This window comes from Protopterus annectens, chromosome 2.part0 (genome assembly GCF_019279795.1).
Source record: "Protopterus annectens isolate FY-2018-M chromosome 2.part0, PAN1.0, whole genome shotgun sequence".
NCBI lineage: Eukaryota > Metazoa > Chordata > Ceratodontiformes > Protopteridae > Protopterus > Protopterus annectens.
Window position 1 is genome coordinate 1,888,368,501 of NC_056728.1, and position 27,521 is coordinate 1,888,396,021.

Below are 27,521 nucleotides of genomic sequence, written 5' to 3' on the forward strand. Positions count from 1 at the left end.
GTATCCCTTGTGGCTGCTGTGTGTGTAGGTTATACCATTTTAAGTCCTGTTGACCCTCTACCCATGACATTACGTTAAAGACCCTGTTATTGGCATGCACCTCACATGCACCATGTAACACTATACAGCCTATAACAGTCATCTCTACAGTTGTACATAGGATATCCACATGTTTGCAACCTATATATTGTCTGTGATATTATTGCCAAACATGTCACAGTTACTGTACTGACACACATGCCAGCATCAGACATTGTACCTGAATGACACATCATGCTGATACAAAGTCTGTCACACTATCACTTGTGCAGATATGTAGGAGCAGTAGACGAGAGCAATCACTATGTCTGTTGGGTTATCCCACCATCCATGAAGGCATTTGCAAGATTACCTGTTGTAAGAGGATGTGTGTTATGTCCCAGGCATATAATGTATGTGGAGCATGGCATGTGTACACAGCACTATAATACATACAAGTGGATATGTAGGGGTACTAATATGTCTATTGGCAACTGTGTATGTGTTTCAGTGTGTGCACGTAATGGCTATACCATGTTGTGTGCCTCTTCCATCCTGTGAAATCCCCATTTGCCTGCTAGTGTTGGCCCATACAGATGTCATCCACCATACACGCACAGTTACACTGTTTCTAACACCAAGCCACTGTAGTGCAATGGTCGTATCACTGTGTATTGTACATTAATAGATGAGTTGGTCAATCACTCTGATAAGTTCATAGGTTATAGGTTCATACTAGGTTATCTGCCCTGGGGCAATTATAAGCCTAGCCCGATTCTGTATGGCTTACGCCACCCCTTGATTTGAGTATACTGTGCCCTTTTTAAGGTTTAGTTTACTGTGCCTCTGTCTAATAGTGACACGGGAGTAATCCCTGGGACAAACCTACGATCCCCATCCACCTATCGAGATTCTTCTTGAAGAGATTCAGTGAGGTGCTCTGCCTCACATGAACTGGAATTCTATTCCAGAGTGAAGGGAGCCTCTGGGTTATGAACCTGTCCCTCCAGCAAGTTCTATTTATTTCTGTGCTGAGGTTTAAGTCCCTCGAGCGTGTGGCTCTAAGGGATTTAGATTTACTGAGGTGGAGCATGTCCATTAATTCTGGATTTGACATAGCTTTGTATGTCAGGCATAGATCGCCTCGAAGTAGGCTGTATGCAACTGAGTAGAGCTGGAGTTTTTTTAACCGAGCAGCATATGGCATCTGTTTGAGACCCTTGATCCTCTTGGTGAGATAATTTTGGGGTCTTTCTAATTGCTGCAGGTGTCGGGTAAGGTACATCCCAAAAGGGTCACCTCCATGTGCATGTTTGTCTTAATGCAGGTCCCCATGCAGTGGTGTGCATGTGTGTGATGGCTCTAGCATGTTAATGGCCTCTGAACCCACCATTGCAAATCCTAACAGTCCTTGCAATTGTCACCCACTTCAATAGTAGTAGCAGACACTGCACACTACAGTACCATTTGTGCTGTGTTAAGTATCTAGCGCTATTGTTCATCAGACTGTGCAGGTAGGGCTTGTGCTCTGCCCTTCCTCAGCTACTCCATGTACAAGACTATGAATCTGTGTGCATTACCAGCATGAGAGACCAGACATGCATATGGGATAGCAGACACACATGCTGGTGATTGTCAGGATAGACTTACACAGGCTGACCTGTGCCAGGAATACATACCCCAGACATGTCATTCACAGTACCAGGCAAACCCACATCAACTACATGACAGTCAAGTGGATGTGGCAGAAATGGCAGAGGTAACAGGTGCTGATAGCTGAATCTGTTGCAGTGAATGTAATGGCTAAGCTGCTGAGGGACCTAGTGCCAGTACTCAGGTAACCTCTTCTCTATGTGTGAGCCTGCAAGTCTACAGAACACCCAGGTGATATGTATGTGGGCTAGGTGGCTGATCAAGGGTATGTATGCAAGGTCACACTGTCTGCCACAATTGCCCCTCATACACTGTTGTACGTAAACACACCTAGCAAACATGTAAATGTACAGCCATTAAGGTGACCGTGTTACCACTCTGCCTTACGCAACATTGCTACTGCCTGCAGGCCCACAGCCTGCAGACACACAGACACCTGGAACACAATCAGAATACAGTATGTGACACTACAGTCATGCAGTAGTACTAACAACAATAGTGCATCATGGCTAACAAGGTACATACACCTCAATGTGTACCCATAACTACTACCAGCAGACAGCACCTTACACAGCATGAGATTGCTACACTCTACCATAGGCCCCCTGTGCATCAGACCCATGTGAGTATATCTGTGCATCAATGGTATGGTTAACAGGGTTGTGGTACACGTATCATCACATGCATAGGGTGTGGTGTTGGATTACAAGAGGCCTATGCTGGGCCATATGGCTGACATTGTGTGTGTGTGTGTGTCTGTGTGTGTCTGAAGGGGTGATGTTCACCTGGGCCGAGCAGAGGTGCTGTGCAAATCCGGTGGCAACTGGCCTGGGATAGGGATGTGTGAGTGTTTGTCTGCACACCTGAAAGCAATGTAGATGCCCGACACAGGAGTATGTTGGACAGCTGTAGACCGTACATGGCAGGACATATGGTTCACCATCTCCTGGAAGGGATGTGGTAACTGGTTCTGCCAGGAGTATCACTGGCATCTAAAAGGTCCAAGGACAGATGCAGCACTACTCTGTGATAGTGACTGCTGTCTACTGGACCTGCGTCCCAGATGAGACTGGCCAGGACAACATGCATATGGCATGCTCCGCTGTGGTGTGAACAGCACCCTCCTTTCAGTAGTGCTGTTGGTACTGCCTCTATGGGACTGTGAATGTGCATGGCCATGTGGGCTCACAGCTGATCATGTCGCTGATCTACATCCACCTGGCCAATGCCCTATTCCCACCACATGCACGAGCACAGAAAATACGTCCATCCCCAACATTGGCAGGATGACATATGGCACCACAATTGCTGTGGAGGTTGCCACGCATGGCAGGGATTGCTGCATGCATGACCCTGAGCATCTATCTGGTTTTGCAGTCAGTACACACCTGTGCCTCCATGACGGACCAAAACATGCATCTGGTGACATCTGCTGTGGCACTTGTGACAGTGGCTTGATGGGCAGCAGTCCTCTGTTGAGCACCCTTGTCCATGTGTCTGTGTGTGACCTTGCCTGACCTCTGCCTATGGCTGGTGTCTACACCCACACTCACCATAACCAACACACTAGCCTTTCCATGCCACCAGCCTTACCCTGTCCACTATCAATGGCTGCTGGGGACTGGGCATGTGTGGGGACATGGTGGGTGAAAGTGGGATGCAAAACAATGACATGGGTCCAGGCACTAACGACCCCACCCATGCCTCACTATGACCACCATCATCATGGGAGTCCACTAAGACACTGATATCAGGTCATGAGGGGGAAGGACACCAACCCGTGTTCACCTGTGAGGAGAACATAACATATGTAAAGTAATACCCTGCAGTATTATGTTTGCTGGGATACACACAAACAGTCCTGGTACAGTCTGGCACAGCTGTGACACCTATGGGCCCTTCCGGGCAGACCTTACAGTAGTTCTGCCTGCTGCTACTGTCTGGCCCACAACAAAGGGTGACAAATCCTACTGTGTGACGGGCATGGTAGCAGAATGGAATTCGTGGCCAAGACCAAGGCTATTGGAGTTAGCTACACAGAGTCACCATGTGCATATGCACGTACTGTAAGAGCTGACTTACTGCTATACAGACCACAGACACTGAAAGGTGTAACGATATGTGATGATAACTGATGAAGGGACAGGGCTATACACTATCACTGAACTACATACACAGCTCAGACTCACAGGGATTCATTTCAGACAACATTGCAGGACAGTCTGCAATACATACAGGACACATGTAAAGTACAAGGTGCATAGCCTCATAAGCTGATACCAGGCTTTTAGCCCTGATGCCCTTATAAGCCTGGCCCAGACTTTTGCCCATGCCCCTTCCAAGCCAGCACCTGTTTCCTTTGTCCATCTGGGAAACACACAGGATCCCAGGGGTGTCTCATCCATTTCCCATGCAGTCATCCAGCTTCCTCTTCCAGAGGGCTATACACGTACACTGCTAGACATGGGGAGGGAGTGTATTTTACAATGTATTGTGTGGGACACCACACTATCCCACCAACAAGTACTATACGTGTCACAGACCAGGGGAGGGCTTTGTGTGCATGATGCATGAGTGCAATTTGTCTTACAAATATGCAGAAACCCCATCAAGGCTGGTTTGGACATGGCCTTGTATGCCAAACACAGGTCAACTATGATCAGTCTGTATGAAACTGAGTACAGGGACACGGCTTTCTGCCTACCTGTATAGGATAGGTGTTACAAACCCTGGAATTGCCTGGTCAGGAACCTCTGGGTCTCTGCAACTGCTGTATTTGCTTGGGAAGGTACATGCCAAAGGAGCCATTGTACTTGGTAATGCGTCTGATGAGGGTGGAGTACAGGAATGTCGTGGCCTCCTGGTTCCTGGATGACATAATCATATTTGTGAGGTGGGCCATGTAGAGAGCCTTCCAGTCAGTGGGAACCCTTGGTGCACAAGTCACCTCACACATGATTGCATGCTTAGTACATTATTACTGTCATACTTAGTGTGGATGTCATCTGCCACAGCAGGGAGAATGATGCCTCTCCTGGTATTCAGTTTGCAGTAATGGTTCTTGTACCAGTCATTAATTGGGTGCGTGCCTCTTTGGGGATGCTCACATCAGTAGGGGAATGTAAGACAGTGGCCAGCTTGCAAGCATATGTACACCTGGTCAGCCAATGACCACTACTTTTGTCCTGTACCTCAGATCTGTACATCTCAAATGGTAGAGGCCCCCAGACAGATCCTTGGGGTACACCGCTTTGAAAAAATCTACTACTAGAGGTGGGTTCCACTACTTTGACTGAGTGGTACTATCATTGGGCCAGTTAGCTACCCATCTGGTAGCATACCGGTTAGTGTCTAGCTGTGTAGGCATATGTATCCTGGCTGCCTGGGGATTATTGTGAGAGTATTGGGCTAGGTGAAGGCAGGCATTGTTCACCATCTTCCCCTCGTCCTTGTGTCTGTTGACCACTTCAGAGAGGCTGACCAGATTTAACAGGGCTGATCTCCCTTTGACAATACTGTGCTGTGTAGACTTAGGCATTTCAATGTTGCTGATGGTCCTGTTCATAATGTCCTTGATATTGCCTTCCATGCCATTGCAGAGCAGGCTAGTTAGGCTGATGTGCATATGATTGCCTGGGTCGGTGGATTGCTCTGCCTTTGTGTATAGGGATGACAGTGGCGGTCCTCTGTGCAGATGGGATGACACTGGTGCTCAGGCTGTGGTTGACTACAGTGCAGAATGGATCTGAGAACCCATGGCTGTGTTCATGCAGGATGCAGCCAAGGATGGTATCAGGCATATGGAGACTTCTGTGTGTTGCCTTTGAGAAGGCATTACGGACCTGCTTCCTGATGAGGGGAGGGGATTAGGTGCTGTGTATGCACATGTGTACCAATGGGGGGAGATGTTTACACTTCACCTGTCTGCAGCCGGTTGCCTATATCTATGCCATATGAGTATGAGGTGTTATTGAGCACCACAACAGAGCAGACTTGTGTGTTGCCTCTGGAATTGCAGACACATGTGGGAGGCCTAGTGATTGGCCTTGGTGGATGTGTCCAATTTGCACTCAAGGATAGCCTTAGGGTAAATCACCTGTGACCTTATATGCTTGTGCAGACCAAGGTGACATTGCTTCCAATGAGGCACCTGTTCCTTCTTTGCCCATTCAGCAACTATTTCCACCTATTATGGCATTTGTGTATTGCTGCTGTCCACCACCAATGTTTAGCCTACCTTGAGGGAGATGATGTTGTCCTGTCAGGTATTGCTGAGTCCATACAGCTATGTAGGTGCCCACATAGTATTGTGGTGTGGGTCTGGACACTGCTTCTAGTTCCAACAAATGGGATATTGGCTGTACAGCTACTTCTACCTGCTCTGAGGGGATTTATAGTCATTTGTGTACAGTTAATTCTGTTTGACACTGTAAAGAATGGGTGGGCAGGGGAGTTTGTGACCTGAACAGTGATGGCTATGTGGTCGATATTATGAAAGAGGATGGCACTGTAGTAGAGCTACAGTGGCTACTCATGGTGGTTAGGACCAGGTACAGGATATTTCCACTTGTAGGAGTGTTGACTGGCTGATCCACTGCATTGCCGTTGGCAAAGCCTGGGAATCTATGTGAGTTCATGTTCGGAAGACATAGGTCTTGCACACTATGCTTGGGTATTTGAAGTCACCCAGGAGCAGGGTAGATGACTGAATCCTGACAAGTTCCAGCAGGTCCCAATAGGTGAGGTGGGTGTCCATAGTCATGGTTGGAGGCCTGTAGCTTGTTATGATTTGAGTAGGAGTTTTGTCAACTAAGTGCACTCAGGATGTCTCCTGTGTGTCATACTGTTTGGCCAGCCTGGATGTGTGTATGTGTATGCTAATGTTCAACACTCCACCTCCTGAGGCTTTGCAGTCCTCCATTTAGGGTCTAAACATATGATGGGATGAGTAACCTGGCAAGGTTGGTGTGCTCTCCACAGCTACAAAGCAGGTGTCAGTGACTGCACAAATGTCAGCATCCTACAGGACAAGGTACGCTTGCATTGACATGGGTTTCATGGCAGGACACCTAGCTCCTGTAGAGCAAGACATCTGCACAAAGGCACACATCACTTGTGGGCAAAGGCCAGTAAATAGTGTCACTTTGTGAATCTAGCTGAAACACACTTAGTTGCCAGCAAAGATCGTGTTGCAGTCACATGTCTACTCTGCAGGATATGACATCTGACAATCAAAGGTATGCTAATATGTTATGACTGTAGTCTTTAATGTGTTGCCAGTGATGTGCCAGACAATACACAACTGTATGAGGCATTGACTACAAATATGAGGGAGACATGTGGTCAGTATGCAAAGCTCTGGACAGTTATCAGCTATTGGCTCAGTATATCATATACAGTTCAACACACACATCTGCACCTGTTGTGTATTATGCACATAGCCTATATAAGTCTCTTACATTTGTAAGACATGCATATGTATCAGAGTAGCATTCACAGGTGACATATGAATAATAACATCCCAGGTAGCTGGCCTAGCAGTGCCACACTCAGTATTGGACAACAGACAGTACAGTAGTAGTCATACATGAGCTGACCTTTGCTGGGGTGACTCAAGGGGCCAGAGATGTGATCCATGTCAATGCAGGCATGGCAAGCGGGAATGGCCATAGGTGCCAGACAGAAGCATGTCAGTCCAGCAGGTCCTGTTGTGGCCTAGTGTTTATTGTCCTATTTGACATTATTGTATCCCCACTTCTGCATTCCATTACAACCTTACATGATTGACATACCTGTTATAGTGCTGAAGAGTTTCCTCACAACAATGCGTACCAATGGGGTGATTGTAGTTAGCTATACAGTGTCACCATGTGCATATGCATGTACTGTAAGAGCTGACTTACTGCTATACAGACCACAGACACTGAAAGGTGTAACGATATGTGATGATAACTGATGAGGGAACAGGGCTATACACTATCACTGAACTACATACACAGCTCAGACTCACAGGGATTAATTTCAGACAACATTGCAGGACAGTCTGCAATACATACAGGACACATGTAAAGTACAAGGTGCATAGCCTCATAAGCTGATACCAGGCTATTGGCCCTGATGCCCTTATAAGCCTGGCCCAGACTTTCACCCATGCCCCTTCCAAGCCAGCACCTGTTTCCTCTGTCCATATGGGAAACACACAGGATCCCAGGGGTGTCTCATCCATTTCCCATGCAGTCATCCAGCTTCCTCTTCCAGAGGGCTATACACGTACACTGCTAGACATGAGGAGGGAGTGTATTTTACAGTGTATTGTGTGGGACACCACACTATCCTGCCAACAAGTACTATACATGTCACAGACCAGGCGAGGGCATTGTGTGCATGATGCATGAGTGCAATTTGTCTTACAGATATGCAGAAACCCCATCAAGGCTGGTTTGCACATGGCCTTGTATGCCAGACACAGGCCACCTATGATCAGTCTGTATGAAACTGAGTACAGGGACACGGCTTTCTGCCTACCTGTATAGGATAGGTGTTGCAGACCCTGGAATTACCTGGTCAGGAACCTCTGGGTCTCTGCAACTGCTGTATTTGCTTGGGAAGGTACATGCCAAAGGAGCCATTGTACTTGGTAATGCGTCTGATGAGGATGGAGTACAGGGATGTCGTGGCCTCATGGTTTCTGGATGACATAAACATATTTGTGAGGTGGGCCATGTAGATAGCCTTCCATACAATGATGCCCAGACAGTGGGAACCCTTGGTGCACAAGTCACCTCACACATGATTGCATGCTTAGTACATTATTACTGTCATACTTAGTGTGGATGTCATCTGCCACAGCAGGGAGAATGATGCCTCTCCTGGTATTCAGTTTGCAGTAATGGTTCTTGTACCAGTCATTAATTGGGTGCGTGCCTCTTTGGGGATGCTCACATCAGTAGGAGAATGTAAGACAGTGGCCAGCTTGCAAGCATCTGTACACCTGGTCAGCCAATGACCACTACTTTTGTCCTGTACCTCAGATATGTACATCTCAAATGGTAGAGGCCCCCAGACAGATCCTTGGGGTACACCACTTTGGAAAAATCTACTACTAGAGGTGGGTTCCACTACTTTGACTGAGTGGTACTATCATTGGGCCAGTTAGCTACCCATCTGGTAGCATACCGGTTAGTGTCTAGCTGTGTATGCATATGTATCCTGGCTGCCTGGGGATTATTGTGAGAGTATTGGGCTAGGTGAAGGCAGGCATTGTTCACCATCTTCCCCTCGTCCTTGTGTCTGTTGACCACTTCAGAGAGGCTGACCATATTTAACAGGCCTGATCTCCCTTTGACATTACCGTGCTGTGTAGACTTAGGCATTTCAATGTTGCTGATGGCCCTGTTCATAATGTCCTTGATATTGCCTTCCATGCCATTGCAGAGCAGGCTAGTTAGGCTGATGTGCATATGATTGCCTGGGTCGGTGGATTGCTCTGCCTTTGTGTATAGGGATGACAGTGGCGGTCCTCTGTGCAGATGGGATGACACCGGTGCTCAGGCTGTGGTTGACTACAGTGCAGAATGGATCTGAGAACTCATGCATGTGTTCATGCAGGATGCAGCCAGGGATGGTATCAGGCATATGGAGACTTCTGTGTGTTGCCTTTGAGAGGGCATTATGGACCTGCTTCCTGATGAGGGGAGGGGGTTAGGTGCTGCGCATGCACATGTGTACCAATGGGGCGACAGGGGGGAGATGTTTACACTTCACCTGTCTGCAGCCGGTTGGCTATATCTATGCCATATAAGTATGAGGTGTTATTGAGCACCACAATAGTGCAGACTTGTGTGTTGCCTCTGGAATTGCAGACACATGTGGGAGGCCTAGTGATTGGCCTTCATGGATGTGTCCAATTTGCACTCAAAGATAGCCTTAGGGTAAATCACCTGTGACCTTATATGCTTGTGCAGACCAAGGTGACATTGCTTCCAATGAGGCACCTGTTCCTTCTTTGCCCATTCAGCAACTATTTCCACCTATTATGGCATTTGTGTATTGCTGCTGTCCACCACCAATGTTTAGCCTACCTTGAGGGAGATGATGTTGTCCTGTCAGGTATTGCTGAGTCCATACAGCTATGTAGGTTCCCACATAGTATTGTGGTGTGGGCCTGGACACTGCTTCTAGTTCCAACAAATGGAATATTAGCTGTACAGCTACTTCTACTTGCTCTGAGGGGATTTATAGTAATTTGTGTACAGTTAATTCTGTTTGACACTCTAAAGAGTGGGTGGGCAGGGGAGTTTGTGACCTGAATAGTGATGGCTGTATGGTCAATATTACGAAAGAGGATGGCACTGTAGTAGAACTACAGTGGCTACTCATGGTGGTTAGGACCAGGTACAGGATATTTCCACTTGTAGGAGTGTTGACTGGCTGATCCACTGCATTGCCATTGGCAAAGCCTGGGAATCTATGTGCGTTCATGTTCGGAGGACATAGGTCATGCACACTATGCTTGGGTATTTGAAGTCACCCAGGAGCAGGGTAGATGACTGAATCTTGACAAGTTCCAGCAGGTCTCAATAGGTGTGGTGGGTGTCCATATTCATGGTTGGAGGCCTGTAGCTTGTTATGATTTGAGTAGGTGTTTTGTCAACTAAGTGCACTCAGGATGTCTCCTGTGTGTCATACTGTTTGGCCAGCCTGGATGTGTGTATGTGTATGCTAATGTTCAACACTCCACCTCCTGTGGCTTTGTAGACCTCCATTTAGGGTCTAAACATATGTAACCTGGCAAGGTTGGTGTGCTCTCCACAGCTACAAAGCAGGTGTCAGCGACTGCACAAATGTCAACATCCTACAGGACAAGGTACGCTTGCATTGACATGGGTTTCATGGCAGGACACCTAGCTCCTGTAGAGCAAGACATCTGCACAAAGGCACACATCGCTTGTGGGCAAAGGCCAGTAAATAGTGTCACTTTGTGAATCTAGCTGAAACACACTTAGTTGCCAGCAAAGATCGTGTTGCATTCAGAGGTCTACTCTGCAGGATATGACATCTGACAATCAAAGGTATGCTAATATGTTATGACTGTAGTCTTTAATGTGTTGCCAGTGATGTGCCAGACAATACACAACTGTATGAGGCATTGACTACAAATATGAGGGAGACATGTGGTCAGTATGCAAAGCTCTGGACAGTTATCAGCTATTGGCTCAGTATATCATATACTTCTGCACCTGTTATGTATTATGCACATAGCCTATATAAGTCTCTTACATTTGTAAGACATGCATATGTATCAGAGTAGCATTCACAGGTGACATATGAATAATAACATCCCAGGTAGCTGGCCTAGCAGTGCCACACTCAGTATTGGACAACAGACAGTACAGTAGTAGTCATACATGAGCTGACCTTTGCTGGGGTGACTCAAGGGGCCAGAGATGTGATCCATGTCAATGCAGGCAAGGCAAGCGGGAATGGCCATAGGTGCCAGACAGAAGCATGTGAGTCCAGCAGGTCTTGTTGTGGCCTAGTGTTTATTGTCCTATTTGACATTATTGTATCCCCACTTCTGCATTCCATTACAACCTTACATGATTGACATACCTGTTATAGTGCTGAAGAGTTTCCTCACAACAATGCAAATGGTTAGGTTTGTGTAGTCACAGTCTGTCTTTGTGTAGATGGGTTGAGACCTGTGCTGCATAGGCAGCAGCTTGCCCTTTGTAGGTAATGCTCATGAGCAGGTGATGGCCTGTGCATCAATCAGTCTCCCACTTGCTACTTGCATCCAGAGCAGCTGTGTTGTCTTTCCATTAGTCAATGCCATAGTAACACAGTGCTATATTTATGTCTTTCATGTGGGCCTTGCCCCTTTTCCTTTCCTGTGTGGAGGACATTATGAAGGTGTGGGGGGCTACAGCTTCACATAGAGTAGGTGGGAATACCTCTCAGGACAGGACATGTGGAGACAGCCCAACAACATGGGGGACAGAGCTCCAGAATTTGTACAGACTGTAAATAAATTGTGCTGTTATACCCATAGAGGCTTGCTAGATTAACAGGGTTTGCTGGACATGCATTTTCTGTGTGACTTGATGTCTGACATTGATATGTCTCTGACATACCTCTCAACTGTCCAGATGTCCATAGACTACCCAGAGGTTTGCCTGTTATGTTTGTTCTGTTCCTCAGACAACATCTGTTTTTGTGTAATCAGTAAGATAATGTAAGGATTGTAGTCAGTAAATGTTAACATCCGTTGGTGTTTCAGACATCATATCCTTCAGGGATTCATGTTACAATAAAGCCTGTAACACCACAACTGTTGCAGTTTGTAACACCATTATGTTAGATATGTCCCTCTGTCCAGCCCCCTGCCCCCAAGTATGTCATGCTTTGTCCAGATGTCATGCAGTAAGAGGTTCATAGGGATGGTATATCATTATTTAGTGACTGCTCTCCAACTATCATCCCAGTAACTTAGCAGACTCCTGGAAGTTGTATGTAGCAGTGGCCATGAACATGGTCCCACATCCTGGACATTCTGTGGAAATCTGTACAGTTGATAGTTATGTATGTCTGGCCATTGTTAACAGACTGCTAAGATTTTGTAGCAGTGTTGTGTGTAAATGTTTGTTGGGCTGAGTAGGGAGCGTAGCAGATGTGAGTGCCATAGATCCTTTTTCTATCTGACTGTGCATACTGCTATAGTTGCTGGTGGTCTATCAGGTGTATATGTTTATAGGGGCAGACTGAAAAATGTCCTGTAACACCTCAGGATTTCCAGTAGACTGTGAGTTGGGCCAGTATATGTTGGTGTAGTGTGTGACTGGCAATCAGGATTTGCTTGTTCAAGCAGTATTTCTACTCTAAAGTTCATTTGGGTACTGGTATCTTGCTGATTTGGGCCAGTGTCTTGTTGGTCTTACTGTGGTTCAGAAGGTGCTGGGTGACATGGTTGGTAGCTGTCATGTTTTTTTTTCTATTCTGTTACATGACTGTGGTCATACCACTCCACTGTCCAGATGTCTAGACACTGTCCAAATGTGTAGCTCGTATGTTTGGTCTGTTGCCCATAACAGTTATGGGTTTCTGCCAAATCACATCACTGGGATAATGTGAGCATTGACAGCAGTAAATAATGACATTCATTTGTGTTTCAGACCTGGAATCTATCTGGAATCATATGTTACAGCAAACCATGCCACTCTAGCAGACCTCTACACGTATGACAGCCGTATTTCAAAGTTGTCAGTATTGTTTGTCCTTTATCCCCCCACTTTGTCGGGCTTTTTCCAGATGACTTGCAGTAAGAGGTTGATTTTATATATATATATATATATATATATATATATATATATATATATATATATATATACATATATGTATTGGTATGCACATATACATATATATGGATATCAGAGTACTATAGATATATATTTCCCTGTTACATGACTGTCATGCATGATATATTTATTAAAACATTGTAAATTCCTACAGTTCAGATGGTGTAGAGGTATGTTGCTATGATTGTACTGCACAAGGTCCTGGGTTCCAGACTTGGCAGTGATGCCTTTTTTTCATCAATGTTAAATGACCAGAATGCATGATCTGTTTGTAAAAGCATTACAGATTCCCACAGCTCAGATGGTGTAGTGATACATTGCTGTGATTGTAATGCATGAGACTTGGCAGGGCTGATTGTTTTGTTGTTGGGCAGAACAAGGTCTGACAGAGACAGAGTGATTATGGCACTTTTAAGCAGTTGTAAGCGGATTTGTGTGGTTTTCTTTGGAGCTAAGCGATGCTAACAAACGGTTAAACCTTCTTAGCTTCATTTAGCACCGCTTACTCTAACATACACCTGCACTAATTTTAATTAAGGAAAAGAAAAAAGGGTGATAGGAAAATGGGAAATGGGGGCAAGCAGGGGGTAAAACATCAGGAAAAAACAGCTAGGGGTGTGCAGGACAGGTGTAGGAAAACATCAGAAAAAAACAACTAGGGGTGTGCAGGACAGGTGTAGGAAAGGACCATAGCTCTACATTTCTTCTGCAGCAACAGCTGTGGATAATGTGTAGAATTTGGAATTTACAGCCTGACACCTCACAGAGAGGGCTGTTGGTGAAAGAGATTTGGAGAATAATTTGTGGGTAGTTTGATTAATTTCACTATACATGGGAGCAAAATGTAGAGCTATGTATGGGGCAATTATTTTTTTGTGAGACAGATGCTCTTTTTTTAGATGAGAATGGGATGTTGGGGAAGGGCTGTGAGTATTTTTGGGGAGGTAGGTTGGGTAGGATAGGTAGCATTTGCAGAAAGACAAGACACACAAGACAGCAGGCAGGGGAGGTATATGACACATGAGGGGATAAACACCTTGGACAGGGAGGGTGGTAGGGAATCAGAGGCCCATGAGCCCCCAGATGGATACAGTGGGGCTGAGGTCTCCACTCATAGGCAGTCACCACTGCACCTTCATGGCCCCAAAGGTGGCTGTGCTGGGGGATGGACAAGAGGGGCAGCCTTCCCCTCCAGGTGTGCCAGGCGGCCTTACATCTGGCACAGCAGCCCACCCAATTCTGAGTGGATGGTACTGCGTACTATACCCCAGAATTGTTGGAGGGTGACAGGCTCCTGTCAGCCCCTGCACCCATGGGAGGACGGACCCCATCCCCTGAGGTGGTTCCACCCAAAGGTGGTGCAGGACCAGTGGAGGAGGATGCTCTGGGTTGAGTCCCAGAGGTGCTGGGGCTCAGTGCCACTGCCAGATAGGGTGGGACAGGTGGATTTGCTGGGTTCGGCCTTTCCAAACATGCTATGTTATGGTGTTGTGGCTTTCCAGGATATATTGGTTAGTCATGAACAACACATTTCAAAATTAGTTATAGCAGCATGTGTGAGTCTTCCCATTAGCCCAAACCAACAGATTTGAAACAGTTGCATAGCAAACAGAACACATGCATACATGGAACAACAGTAAGCATTTTAATGGCATGCAAGTTATACTGATGGCAACAGGCTACCAATAATGGTATTTGAACAAGGTATGTTAATATGCAACCAATGAAATATATGAACAATAACAGAACACATATCCCAGCAATAGCTTTTGAGAACAACATACCCATAGTATGTGAATAATAATTTTAGATGCAGATGACAGGTGGGGGTAGAGAATAGAAAGTCCATTAACAATTGTATTGGCTTGCATTTTTCACAACAGTACTGCTCAATACTCTACAGGTTTGCCCTAACTCTACATCTACCTATGGCTCATAGCTGCTGTGGCACATACATACCTGTTAGACTGTGAACCTGTAATGGTATGGGACAGACTGGGTACACTGTGGCTACTTTACTGGAAGGGGATTGTACATAACAGGGTTACATACTTGACATAGAAGGGTTACCCTGCAATGACCTTGTGCGAGTCTACTACTAGCATAGTTCACCTGAATTCCTATCTGTGCCCAAGGTGATTGGCAGCAGTGGCCACAGCCATGACAGCTTGACACTTGGGAGACATGTATCGGGAAGAGGGCATAGTGCATGTACCTATCCTGCTGACATTTGCATGCATATGGGGTTGGACAGTGGCACAGTTGTACACGGTGTATTAATATACCCATTCATACAGCTACTACACACATTTCTTTACCTGTAAAACCTATGAAGGAATATCTGTTAACACCTTCTGAATGTTTCTACAAATATTCAGGTATATTTGTATACCCGTCATACAGCTACTATACACATTTCTTTCCCTGTAAAAGCTGTGGAGAAAATATCTGTTAACACTTTCTGACTGTTTCTGCACATATTCAGGTGCATTAGTATACACCTCATACAGCTACTATACAGATTTCTTTACCTGTGAGGAAAATATCTGTTAACACTTTCTGACTGTTTCTACAAATCATCAGGGTTTCAATTGTGTATATATGCACACATCTCAGTACCACTCCCTGGATTCAAACCATGTCTGGGAGTGCAAAAATGATCAACAATGCGATTTTCCATCACACTGAGCTACTGGAGAAGCTGCTGTTTCTTGCTTGGCTGATTTTTGACCAATACTCTCTGGGTTGGACAGTCTGACCTTGTAATCCTGAAATTCATGCATGGCAGATAGTTATTGCACTGTGTATTACTCCCTTGACTTAATACAATCTGGAAAGCAAAGGTTAACACAAGGCTATAATGCATACTAGCTGTTTCCCAGAACAGCCTCAGTTATTTCATGCTGTCAATGCCATATTTGCTGTAAAGAATCTGTACATATTCTATTTCTACACAAACATACCAGAGTAAACACAACAGTTTGTTGTATATTTTTATTACAGTGAAATGACACTTTTATTAATGGACATCCTGTGGATAAGCTTTAGTGTGACAAACAATCTTTTATTCATTAGACACATTACACAGTATACCTACTGTCAGTAAACAATGTACTCCTACTTTATGGCACCGTATACTGCACAATATATCTGTACTCACCAGCCTGTCAGCACATCCTTGCCAGTCTGTCTGCATGGGCCTCAATGTTCATAGCCCTTTCTGCTACATCTGTAAGGGCAAGAAACAAACATTATGCATACCTGTCTATCACATACTCAGGCTAGAATTTGGTGCAGCTATATCTGAGATACTTACAAACTGCTAGAACATGCTGGTCCTGAGCATCTTGGATCCATTGGACCAAAAGCTCCCTCTTCCTATGCTTTAGGTATGGACCTGCTCACCAATTTGGGAGATTCCAGTGGGACTGGTGAGGTTACATGCCAGATGGTCCCAGGCCTCTACTTTGTACTGAGAGCCCTTGTACTGGCCCTGATGCAGTCTGTCATTATGGTGTTCTACGAGGAGTCCAGCCATGATCCTGGACTCTAGGATCCCCCAGCGCTGCACACTCCCTCTCCAATTCCAGACATGTTCCTGCAGAGATCAAACTAAACAGGTTATGGCTGTATTCCAGCCTGCATGGTTTAAACAAGGCCATATTCCCGCCCTTTGCTGTCATTGGACCATATCAAAAATGCTATGCTCAGCTTAGCCGTGTGCAAATCTGCTAAGCTAGGTTGAACAGTGCTTAAAGGCATTATTGCTGAGCATTGCTTACTAGGGCGCAAATCCCTTTAGTTGAGCTGACTGCTGCTTATCATTCACATTTAAGCAGTGCTTACACTGACTAAGCATAGCTGAGCACTGCTAACCATTGCTCACTTTTCCTTTTAGAAAATATCAGGATACTGCCTTAATTAATCATTACTGACATATTAGTAAGTGTATATGATTTATTTTACATGACATCCATCTATGTGCTTTCATTACATTACCATGGGGTTTGACTATACTGTAAGGGACACTTGTGTATACATGGCTGATTTCACATGTTATATACACTCACACTTACATTTTAGATCAGCTACACTACCCTGGTTGACAAATATCAATTACTACATAATTTAAAATTAAATTAATAATTTTAACATTGCTTTATAAAGTGGCTGTTTTGGTACTCAAACCATAAACACCTGCATGCCAAGCCAGAACTCTAACCACTACACTATCTCAGCATGAGAATTGCAGTTGTATGATTTTATTTATCTCCTATGGGATGATTAAGCAATGCTAGGCAGAGGGCCATAACACACACAACCACTCAGCTATGCTTAAATATAATTTAGAATGGTAAAAAAAATAAAACGATTCATAAAACCACTTTATTTACATGTATCTGTACTCCTTGTCAGTCACAGTATGCGTAATTATGAAGGGACACATAGGGACAGATTTTAATTCTTGCTCTTACAAACTTAGGAAGTGTGACTGTGGTTTTCTAGTAGATCATTTGCAAATCATTCGAGGTATAAGTCAGTACATACTGACAGACATTTGGCTTTCAGACTTCATACCCTTCAGGACATCCATGCTAATGCGACTCTTTTGTTCTATCAGCTTTCCAGTTTTGTCAACACAATATTTAAAATGTGTCCTGATTTTTGTGTCTTTATCCCCACATTATTTATGGCTTTGCACAGCTTTCTTGCTCTAGGAGGGTGAGAAGTATGTGAGGCAGGCATCTTGGCATTCGGCAGAAACCTGTACAGTTGACAGCTATGGCTGTATGGTGCTTTCACATGGCAGACATTTGTGTTTCCATCTTCATACCCTTCAGGAAGTCCATGCTACTGCAAACCTTTTATTCTATCAGTTTCCTGGGTTTGCTAGTGCGATATTTGAGGCATGTCCCTATTTTTGTGCCTTTCTCCCCACATTATTTATAGGTTTGTACAGTTTCTTGCTCTTTGAGGGTGACAAGTATGTGAGGCAGCCATCTGGACATTCTGCAGAAACAGGTACAGTTGACGGCTATGGCCGTACGGTGCTTTCACATGGCAGATATTTCTGTTTCATTCTTCATATCCTGCAGGAAGTCTGTGCTACTGCAAACCTTTTATTCTATCAGCTTCCTGGGTTTGTCAGTGCAATATTTAAAATGTGTCCCTATTTTTGTGCCTTTGTCCCCCCATTATTTATGGCTTTGTACAGATTTTTTGGTCTAGGAGGGTGATAAGTATGTGAGGCAGCCATCTGGGCATTCTGCAGAAACATGTACAGTTGACGGCTACGGCCATACGGTGCTTTCACATAGCAGACATTTGTGTTTCATTCTTCATACCCTGCAAGAAGTTTGTGCTACTGCAAACCTTTTATTCTATCAGCTTCCTGGGTTTGTCAGTGCAATATTTATAGTATGTCCTTATTTTTGTGCCTTTGTTCATTATTTCTGGCTTTGTATGGTTTTATTGCTCAAGGAGGGTAAGAAGTATGTGAGGCAGGCATCTGGGCATTCTGCCAAAACCTGTACAGTTAACGGCTATGGCCGTACAGTGCTTTCACATGGCAGACATTTGTGTTTCAGTCTTCATACCCTTCAGGAAGTCCATGCTACTGTACATCTTTTATTCTATCAGCATCCTGGGTTTGTCAGTGCAATATTTAAAATGTGTCCCTATTTTTGTGCCTTTGTCCCCCCATTATTTATGGCTTTGTACAGCTTTTTTGGTCTAGGAGGGTGATAAGTATGTGAGGCAGGGATCTGGGCATTCTGCAGAAACCTGTACAGTTGACGGCTATGGCCGTACGGCACTTTCACATGGCAGACATTTGTGTTTCAATCTTCATATCCTGCAGGAAGTCCATGCTACTGCAAACCTTTTATTTGGCTTTCTGGGTTTGTCAGTGCAATATTTTGAAGGTGTCCTTATTTGCCTTTCTTCCCCCACTATTTATGGCTTTGTATAGCTTGCTTGCTCTAGAGAGGTGGGAAGTATGTGAGGCAGGCATCTAGGCATTCTGCAGCAACCTGTACAGTTGACAGCTATGGCCTTATAGCACTTTTACAATGCAGGGGGTGTGTGACAGAACCTGTCACACATCCCCTGCATTGTTTCTTGCTCCCCTACCTATTTCAGTCTCCATGGACATTGAAATACTCATTTTATGTTTCATTTCAGTTTCCGTAGACACTGAAATATGGCACTTTGAGTGCAGGGTGTGTGTTATTAGTGCGTACACTACTTAAGCAGGCCCCCTGCACTCAATGCTCTTCGTGTTTATTTAGCCTAAGCAGTAGCCCACCTTCATGAATATACAATGTGCGCTGTTGTTAATGCTAATGCAAAATGGACATGGTTCACTCCGTGCAGGAATAGCAGTATTCCTGCATGGAGTTTATGTAATCCCGGGGACTAAAGCCATTAATACCCGGTGGGGCATGACATTTAATAAAAATTGCCAGTGAATCCTCCTCTTCTCAATAAAGGTTCACCCAATCACCACACCTTTCTGAGCATTCCACCTTCTCTAAAAATGGTAAAGACAAATTTCTTAAAATTCTTGCTCACTAAAGAATGTTCATAAAGGGCATTACAAGATATGGCTTTACTAATTGCATACATGTGCTGATAAATTCTTGTCTGCAAAGGTCCAATAGTCTTTTCTACATAGAATGTTGGACAAGGTAAACTGAGGGCTATATATACAACACTCATAGTATTGCAGTCAAATCTGCTCTTGACTGTAACCAGTTTAAGAAAACCTTCCACACAGAACATGCTGCCTTCAAAAATAAATCTAAATTGTTTGCAGGTTCTGCACAACTTCATGCCCCATCCTTTGGTAGAAGCATTGTCATAACTCTTGCCTACTTCTAGGATGGTTTTACAATTTTTGTTATTTTTAAAAAACAAATCTAGGTTGTTGTGGAGCCAGTTGGTTAACCCAAGGCATCCAAAAACAGTACTCCAGTGTGCATTGATGAAACTCATATATTTGTTTTTCAAAATCTTTGTACAATGCGATGCCAAGAAAATCAATAGAATGTATATTCCATTGGTGGGTAAATTCTAGCAAGTCGGTGGAGAGGTTTAAAAAGTCCATAAAAGACTTCAGTTTCTCTGAACTGACCTTCCATAAAATAAATATATTGCCCAGGTACCCGAGATAAACTCCAGTCATAGAAGAAAAATGTGAACTTAATACCATGGAGGTTTCCCAGAACCATAAAACCATATTGGCAAATATGGGAGCTGAAGCTGCCTCCATGGCCACACCTCTGTTTTATTTGTAATTTTCACCTTTCTAGTATACAAAGTTGTTAGTCAGCATGTTCTTTTTGGAACAGTTAAGTTTGTTGATTTAACAGAGCTGGAATTGTATAATATGGAAGTTCACTTGGATTTAACACTATGTGAGCATTTTCATTCTGGTTTTGTTTGTTTATCAGCTGCATGGACACTGTTGTTTTTTGGTTAAAACTACATTTTACACTTAAACCTAATGAAAATGCAAGCTCTTCCTTTCCTGCAATACTAGTTCCATTAAAACGCCCTACTGCACATTTGATTTCCTCTCTTCATTTTCTTTCTGTCTTGGTTCCCTTACTCTTGAATAATTTTTTTATCTACTTCTATCATTTCTTTCCTGGTATATTCTTAACAAGTCTAAACTATGTATCGATAGCATATACACATTGCTTGCTGCAACTCTATATATTGATTGCTTGCAAATTTCTCAATGTGATTACTATTTTCCATCTGACTGTTTTATCTGGTTTTGTTTCCAGTATTTCTTTATTTTCTGTTCTGTTTTGTTAATGTTAGTTCTCTCTAAGTTGTTTGCCTCCTGTATTACCTTTTCTTTTTTTATTTCTTAATCATAGACATCTGCTTCACCATGCACTATTTCTTTTGTTTCTCATTGTCATCGATCTATGTAGTGTACATGTCAGGTTTTTCAATATTTCTCTCCTACTTGTATTACCTTCCTCAAGGCCATCTGCTAAACGAGGGCCTTTATCTTCACAAAATGTAGACATTCAAGTCTGGGAACTGCTACTGTGGATGACCATTCTAAATGTTGTTACTTTAAACTGTATATGCAGATATATATATATATATATATATATATATATATATATATATATATATATATATATATATATATATATAAATATAATTAAATGTAGACAACTATTATCAGAATCTGGAATAAATTAATATGATGACAGCAAGAGAAAATTAAATTCAACCAAAGTGAAGCACTGTTTTGTCCATAAGATAATTGTTGCTGTAGCAATACCTACAGCCATCTGTCAGACAAGCAGCATATTTCCCTTTGTCAAAATATACTTCTTTCAAAACTAGAGTATGAGTTACCATTACTATTGTTTCACTCCTACAGTACTTGCAGGCTTCAGTGTGGAAAACAAATCTGCAGATTCACATTGCTTGCCGATCCTCTTACCCACTACTGCAATCTTCTAAAGGAAATTAATTGGCTACCTACCACTGTAAGGTCTACCTAACTCCAAGGTACACTGATATATAAAAAAGTTTTAAACAGAGGTTGCTATCCTTCATTGAGGGGAAACTCCTGCTCAGTTAGCAGTCATTCTCACTAAGAAACAGTTAAGCAAATGTTATTTCATTGTCTAGGCCTCCTTTCAAAACAGTTACAAGAAGTACACCTTTTCCAGACTAGGCTCTACCTTATGGAACAAACTCTTACCACAGATAAAAGGTCATGACTCTCTTCAAGGGTTTAACTCATCCCTTGCTGATCATCTCTGAATTGAAATAGCATGCAATTGTTTTAGGGATAATAATTAGTAACATTACTCAGTCCGGAATCTTTTCTAAAACTTGATCTTTTAGTCTGACCAATGCTTTAATAGGAACATAGGAACAATACCAGTCTAGCAATCATAAGGGCTGTAAGATGCCTAACCATCTACACATTTATGTAGGCACTTACAAGTTCATTCCTCCCTTTACAAGCACTTAATACCGCTTACCTCACAAATCTAGCAGGCTCGTACAAGGCAATCCTGGTGTAGACTTGTTTCTGCCCATCAAATCATTAAGACTCTTCTTAAAGGTAGTCAAAATAGTCTGTGTTTGACCTTTAGTGGTACCTTATCCCAAAGGTTGGGAATAGGTTGATTTAGGAAATTCTCTCTCCAGTGAGTCTTATTTAATTGTTGTCATAGATCTAAGTCTTCAGTGCAAGTGTTTTGTAGAACTGCTGGTTTTGTAAAGAGAAGGTCAAGTAGGGTTGGTACTTTCTTGGCTCAAAAAGCAAGACACAGGTCACCTTGGAGTATAGGTTAATGAGTATACAGAGTGCTGATCTATTGGGGTAGCTTCTTTGGATCTTTTTAGTTGAATAATATGCTTTGAGTTATTCTTGAAAAGGGGACATGGTATTCAGTGACGGGTCTGAAAAGGGAAGCGTACAGTGGCAGAATGACTTAATTGGATCTTGAAGACAATTTCTTGGAAATTAACTCAGCCATATATAAGGATCTATGGTAGAACTGTGATTATCAAATGAGAGAGGTGTCTGCAGAAGTACCCAGGCCTCTTATGACTGTGTCTGTCTGAAGAGGAACAGCATATGAAGTGGGAACAACTTTTTTACCAAATGCTACTACACTGTACTTTTTTGTAGTTAACATGAGATCATTTTCAGTACACCAGGTATGTTCATATGACAGCCCTTATTGGAGCCATTTAGTATCAGCAGATGGACAGATGACAGCAACCAGCTTGTAGTCATCAGCAAATGTGGTCAACCACACTTTTGGGATATTGAACGGACGTCTGCAAAATAAATGCCAAACAGGAGAGTTCCTCAGCACTGATCTCTGTGGTACCCCACTAGTTATATAATTTTACTTTCTGAGAGGGTACCAGCAATTTTCACAACCTGGGATGTGTTTGGATTGCCAGTTTGCAATCCAGAATACAGTATATGGGCTTGCATTAAATTTCTGTAATCTTTTAACAATACAGGCATAGGATTAGTGTTAAATACCTCGGCTAGATCGAGATGAGCAGTATTCACTGTGTAGCCACTGTCCACAGCCTCTATAATCTTTTCAAAGAAGCTTACTATGTTCAGGAACTAAGACATGCCCTTCATATAGCAGATTATCTGGTATCTAGATCCATTAAGTTGACTGTGTCTGTATAAATTAGTTTTGCTGTGATACATTCCCTGACTTTGCATGTAAGGCTAGTTGGATTGATGGGTCTATAATTGCCTGTATCACCCTTGTGTAGTGGAGTTTCAGTACCAGTTTTTAGGCATCAGGCACAAATCTTTGGAGAGGGTGATATTGAAAAGTTTAATTAGAACTTCAGATAGTACATACTTGGCACTGATAAGAATGCAACCTGGGATATTGTTTGGTCCTATGGGAGTATTACTTTAAGACTTTAACAGGGATTTTAAGACTTAATCCAAGGTGATTTCGAGAAAAACTAAATTTTCAGTGAAAATATCTTTACAGAAGAGCTCAGTGCATTGTTGGACATAATTATTTTAATTTCCTGAAAACTTATTAAAGATGTATAGTTTCCTTTTGCATCTGTAGCAACCGTTAAGCTCTTACTCTACATTTTCTAACAGTTATCTTAACTCATTAACCCTGACTACCATCTCATGGTGCCTTTGTGCTTACATCCGAGCATGCTGTGAGATGTTAGTAATTCCATGTAGTTACACCTGAGTGCCTTCTAGCAGCGCAAACAATTTTGCAGTCATATTGTACCTCCACAGCTGAAAATTAAGTTGAAAAAGCAACTGAACTTTGTCGGTTACCTTGTCAGCTTAATTTTTAGCATGGAGTTACATGGTGTACAGATTTATCTTTCCCGAGAAAATCAGCTTACAATGCAGTCTGTGGAAAAAGAGACTGAGAGCACTCCCAAGTTGGGTAGTACATTGTTTAAGATGTAATGTTTTTTAGTAAGTTTTGTTTTAGATTGATTACTAGTCTTCACAGTTACCTGATTAGATGTGTAAGATAGTTTGTGTAATGGGTGAATAGGCTGTCTGATGGTTATTTTCTTAGTTATGAATGTTAACTGCCTGCCTTTCTGTTGATCCGGTTACTCCATGTTTTTTTTTTTGTTTTGTTTTACGAGAGAATGGATGTGAGTATCATAACAATTGTAAATTTGAACGCATGTTAAGACATTGTTTCAAGAAGTGTTTAAAGTTCTTTTCAGTAATTCAGTAGGAACGACAAAACATGGTCGGCATTAATGAATATAATTTAGGAAAGATAAGAGTGAAAGTGGGTCAACCGGAAACAGTTTACTAATACCCGTCAGGATGAAGACAGTTGTGTCAACTGAGTGTTCCTTGCTGCAGGTTATGTGTCACATATTTAATTTATTACACAATGTTTTCTCTAAGCACTCCAAAATTGTCTTAGTCGTGTCTCAGCAGTTAAGTACTTGTTTGGGTTCATATTCTGACTAGTTGTTAATTGGGATCTTAAATGTTTAAGTGCATTATTTTGGCCAAACAGTTGATGGGTATTACTGTTTCTGTTAACTTCTACCTTTGTAATCAATTTTTTCCGGTAGTACGTGAATGCAGACATTTTATTAGTGCAGTCACGATTGTTCTGGATAGCTTGTTTTCTAACTCTTATTTATTGTTAGGAATTGAGTAGTTTTCAGGTGACTGTCTGGGTAGATTAGTTTTGAGTGGGTTAACTATTTGTGTACAGTGAATTAATGCTTTATTTCTTTTGTAGCATGGAGTCTTATCTGTTCAGGAACCTTTTTAATGTCTATGGTTGTGCCTTATGAGGTTTATAGAGAATATCCGCATACGTTAAAGATACTGTTCAAAAAATGTATAGATCTGAAGGGAAATGCGCATTTATAATGTATCTCAAATGTAGCATACTTCACTTTGTAAGACAAAATGCATTCACTTAGCTTACAGGTGATGCGGCCCTTCAGTTATGCATTCTAGTTGATGACTTCTTTATTTGATCATGTTTTCTCAGTAGTTAGGAGCCAGGTAAAAGGCTTTCCTATCATTTCCAAAGATATCTCTGCAAGATAACTAGTAGTCTTGACTCTCTTTTACATTGTCAGGCCCATTATTGAACATAATGCATGGGTAATGAAGCAATGAAATTAAAAATAATTGTCTTTCTGACTGATGGGTCTCCAAGGGGGTGATTACTGTCCTTGTGAGCTCGTTGCTTGCTTTAGTATGGTAACTACACAGAGAAGATGCATCTTTGTTTTCCATGACCACAGGGTGTGTTTTTCCAGTTTGACTTTGTTTCAGGAAGTTCAGTTACTGTATCTTACTGACTGAACAGTAAGTGAAGTACAAATTAGGAGTAGCATGTACAACAGCAAACACCATTGTGTGTTCCCCAGTTTTGGTGTGTGCTTATTTCCTTGTTTTGTAATCAGTCTTTGACTATTGTAGTGATCCCTTGTTGCACTAAGGGTGTGTGTGTGTGTGTGTGTGTGTGTGTGTGTGTGTGTGTGTGTGTGTGTGTGTGTGTGTGTGTCCTTTTACTGTAGCTTATGAATACTCATTTCATTTCAGCTGTTTGCCTTTGTGAATTATCTTCTGGGCTGTTTTTAAAAATGATATAGTGTGACCTGTGCATAATAACCAGTAATTTATTAATTCTTAGTATTTTCAGTTTTGTAGTTGGATTCTGTTCTGTTCTAAAAAAGCCATGGATTATGCCCCATAACCATCTAACTGGGCATTTGCTCAATTTCTGGAGATTATTGTACTGCTTCAGCCCCTTTTTTGCTGTTCTTTCTGGTCACAGGGAGATGTTTAGTAGTTCCTCCGTCATTGTCTCTTTAGCACCTTATTCAACCATCACCTTTTGTGGAAATTCCACTTTCCTCTTGTTGGATTGGTGATGCATGTGACCTTCAGCTGTAAGCAAACAAAGCTGACAGTGATATATGTGATGCACTTATTATCAAGCTCCTGCACTTTCTGTCACAGTGTTGTGGATTGTGCCTTGAAATGAACAGGATCTTTCTTCTTGCTGAAGAAATGCTTGCACTTTAAAAGACTGGTGTAAATCTTTCATATGTAAAGTTTTTAACATATAATGCTAATTTTAGAGTCTTGATAAACAGAGGTCTTGACCCTGCATTTTTTATTATTATCAATAGACTGATTGCAATGTTCCAAGGCTACAATGTATTGTATTGTTTAGCTTACTGTAGGCCCCAGTTACTTCATTTATTTTTCCCTCTCTGAGTGTCTTCAGTTCATGCTTACCATTTTGTGAAGCTGTACTGCCGCATATCATGGCCTATTTCATTTATCTGTTGACTGTGTAGAGGTTGCTATTTGGACCATTTTCAATTTCTGAAGCCATTGTCTCTGTAATAAATTTACTGCTATTGAATGGTTGTTTTCTTCGCTTTGTGAAACAATATGTGTTCTAAACATAGTTCCATTGAAGACAGTTCCAGTACGTACAACATGGTAAAAGAACTGGGTCTGTCTGCTGTACACATGTACAGAGTTTGTTTATGACTTAGGTTATGGAAATTATGATTTTTTTCATATTTTTGGTAAAAAAAACTTTGCTAGGGAGCAAGTAATTGTGCTAAGTAATATCTCATTTTGAAGACAGTATTAACAGTTACAACATGGTAAAAGAACTGTGTCTGTATGCTGTAGACATGTACAGATATCACAGTTTGTTTAGTCTTGTAGGATTATGAAAATTATATATTTGCAATGTTGTTGTTGTTGAGTCTTTCGGCTTTTCCCGGTTAGGGGTCGCCACAGTGGAACTCCGATCCGCTAATGATTGGCAGTAGATTTTTACGTGCCGACTTGACAAATGATGCATCACTTTGAAGCTGACATTGAGCCACACAACTTGTACACTGATATGTAGGCTCTGTCTGTTACAAGTGATGAGATATTATGCTTTGTTTATTTATCAATTATGAGAAATATATTAATCATATTTCTGTGAATATCTCAGTAAAGGAGCATCACACAGTAATGGCTAAGGTATCATTTTAAAGCTGATGTTCAAACAAACAAATTAATTACAAATTGTATGGACCTGCATGGTACATTCACCAAGGTATTGTGATTTGTTTTACCAAAAATGTAAAAAATATATATGCACAATATCAGCATTCCTTGGCAAATACTTAATGACTTAGATACACACTATGAACATTTACACCGTTGGAAAGGTCAGTGTCTGCTGAACAACTTTCGCTTTTATATTTTAGTCTACCTGTTATGGCTAAAGAGTTATTAACATTTGTTTTCTGTATGATATTTCAAATGAATTTTCTGAAAAATGAGCTCAGGCTGCACTGTTGTTTCTATGGTGGAAGCAAGCAGGCAGCATTTTCTGAGCTGGAATTAAGCAGGCAGCATTTTCTGAGCTGCTCTGGAGTGAATGAGTTAAATTCTTAGCTAACATGTTTCATTGTGGTTCTAAG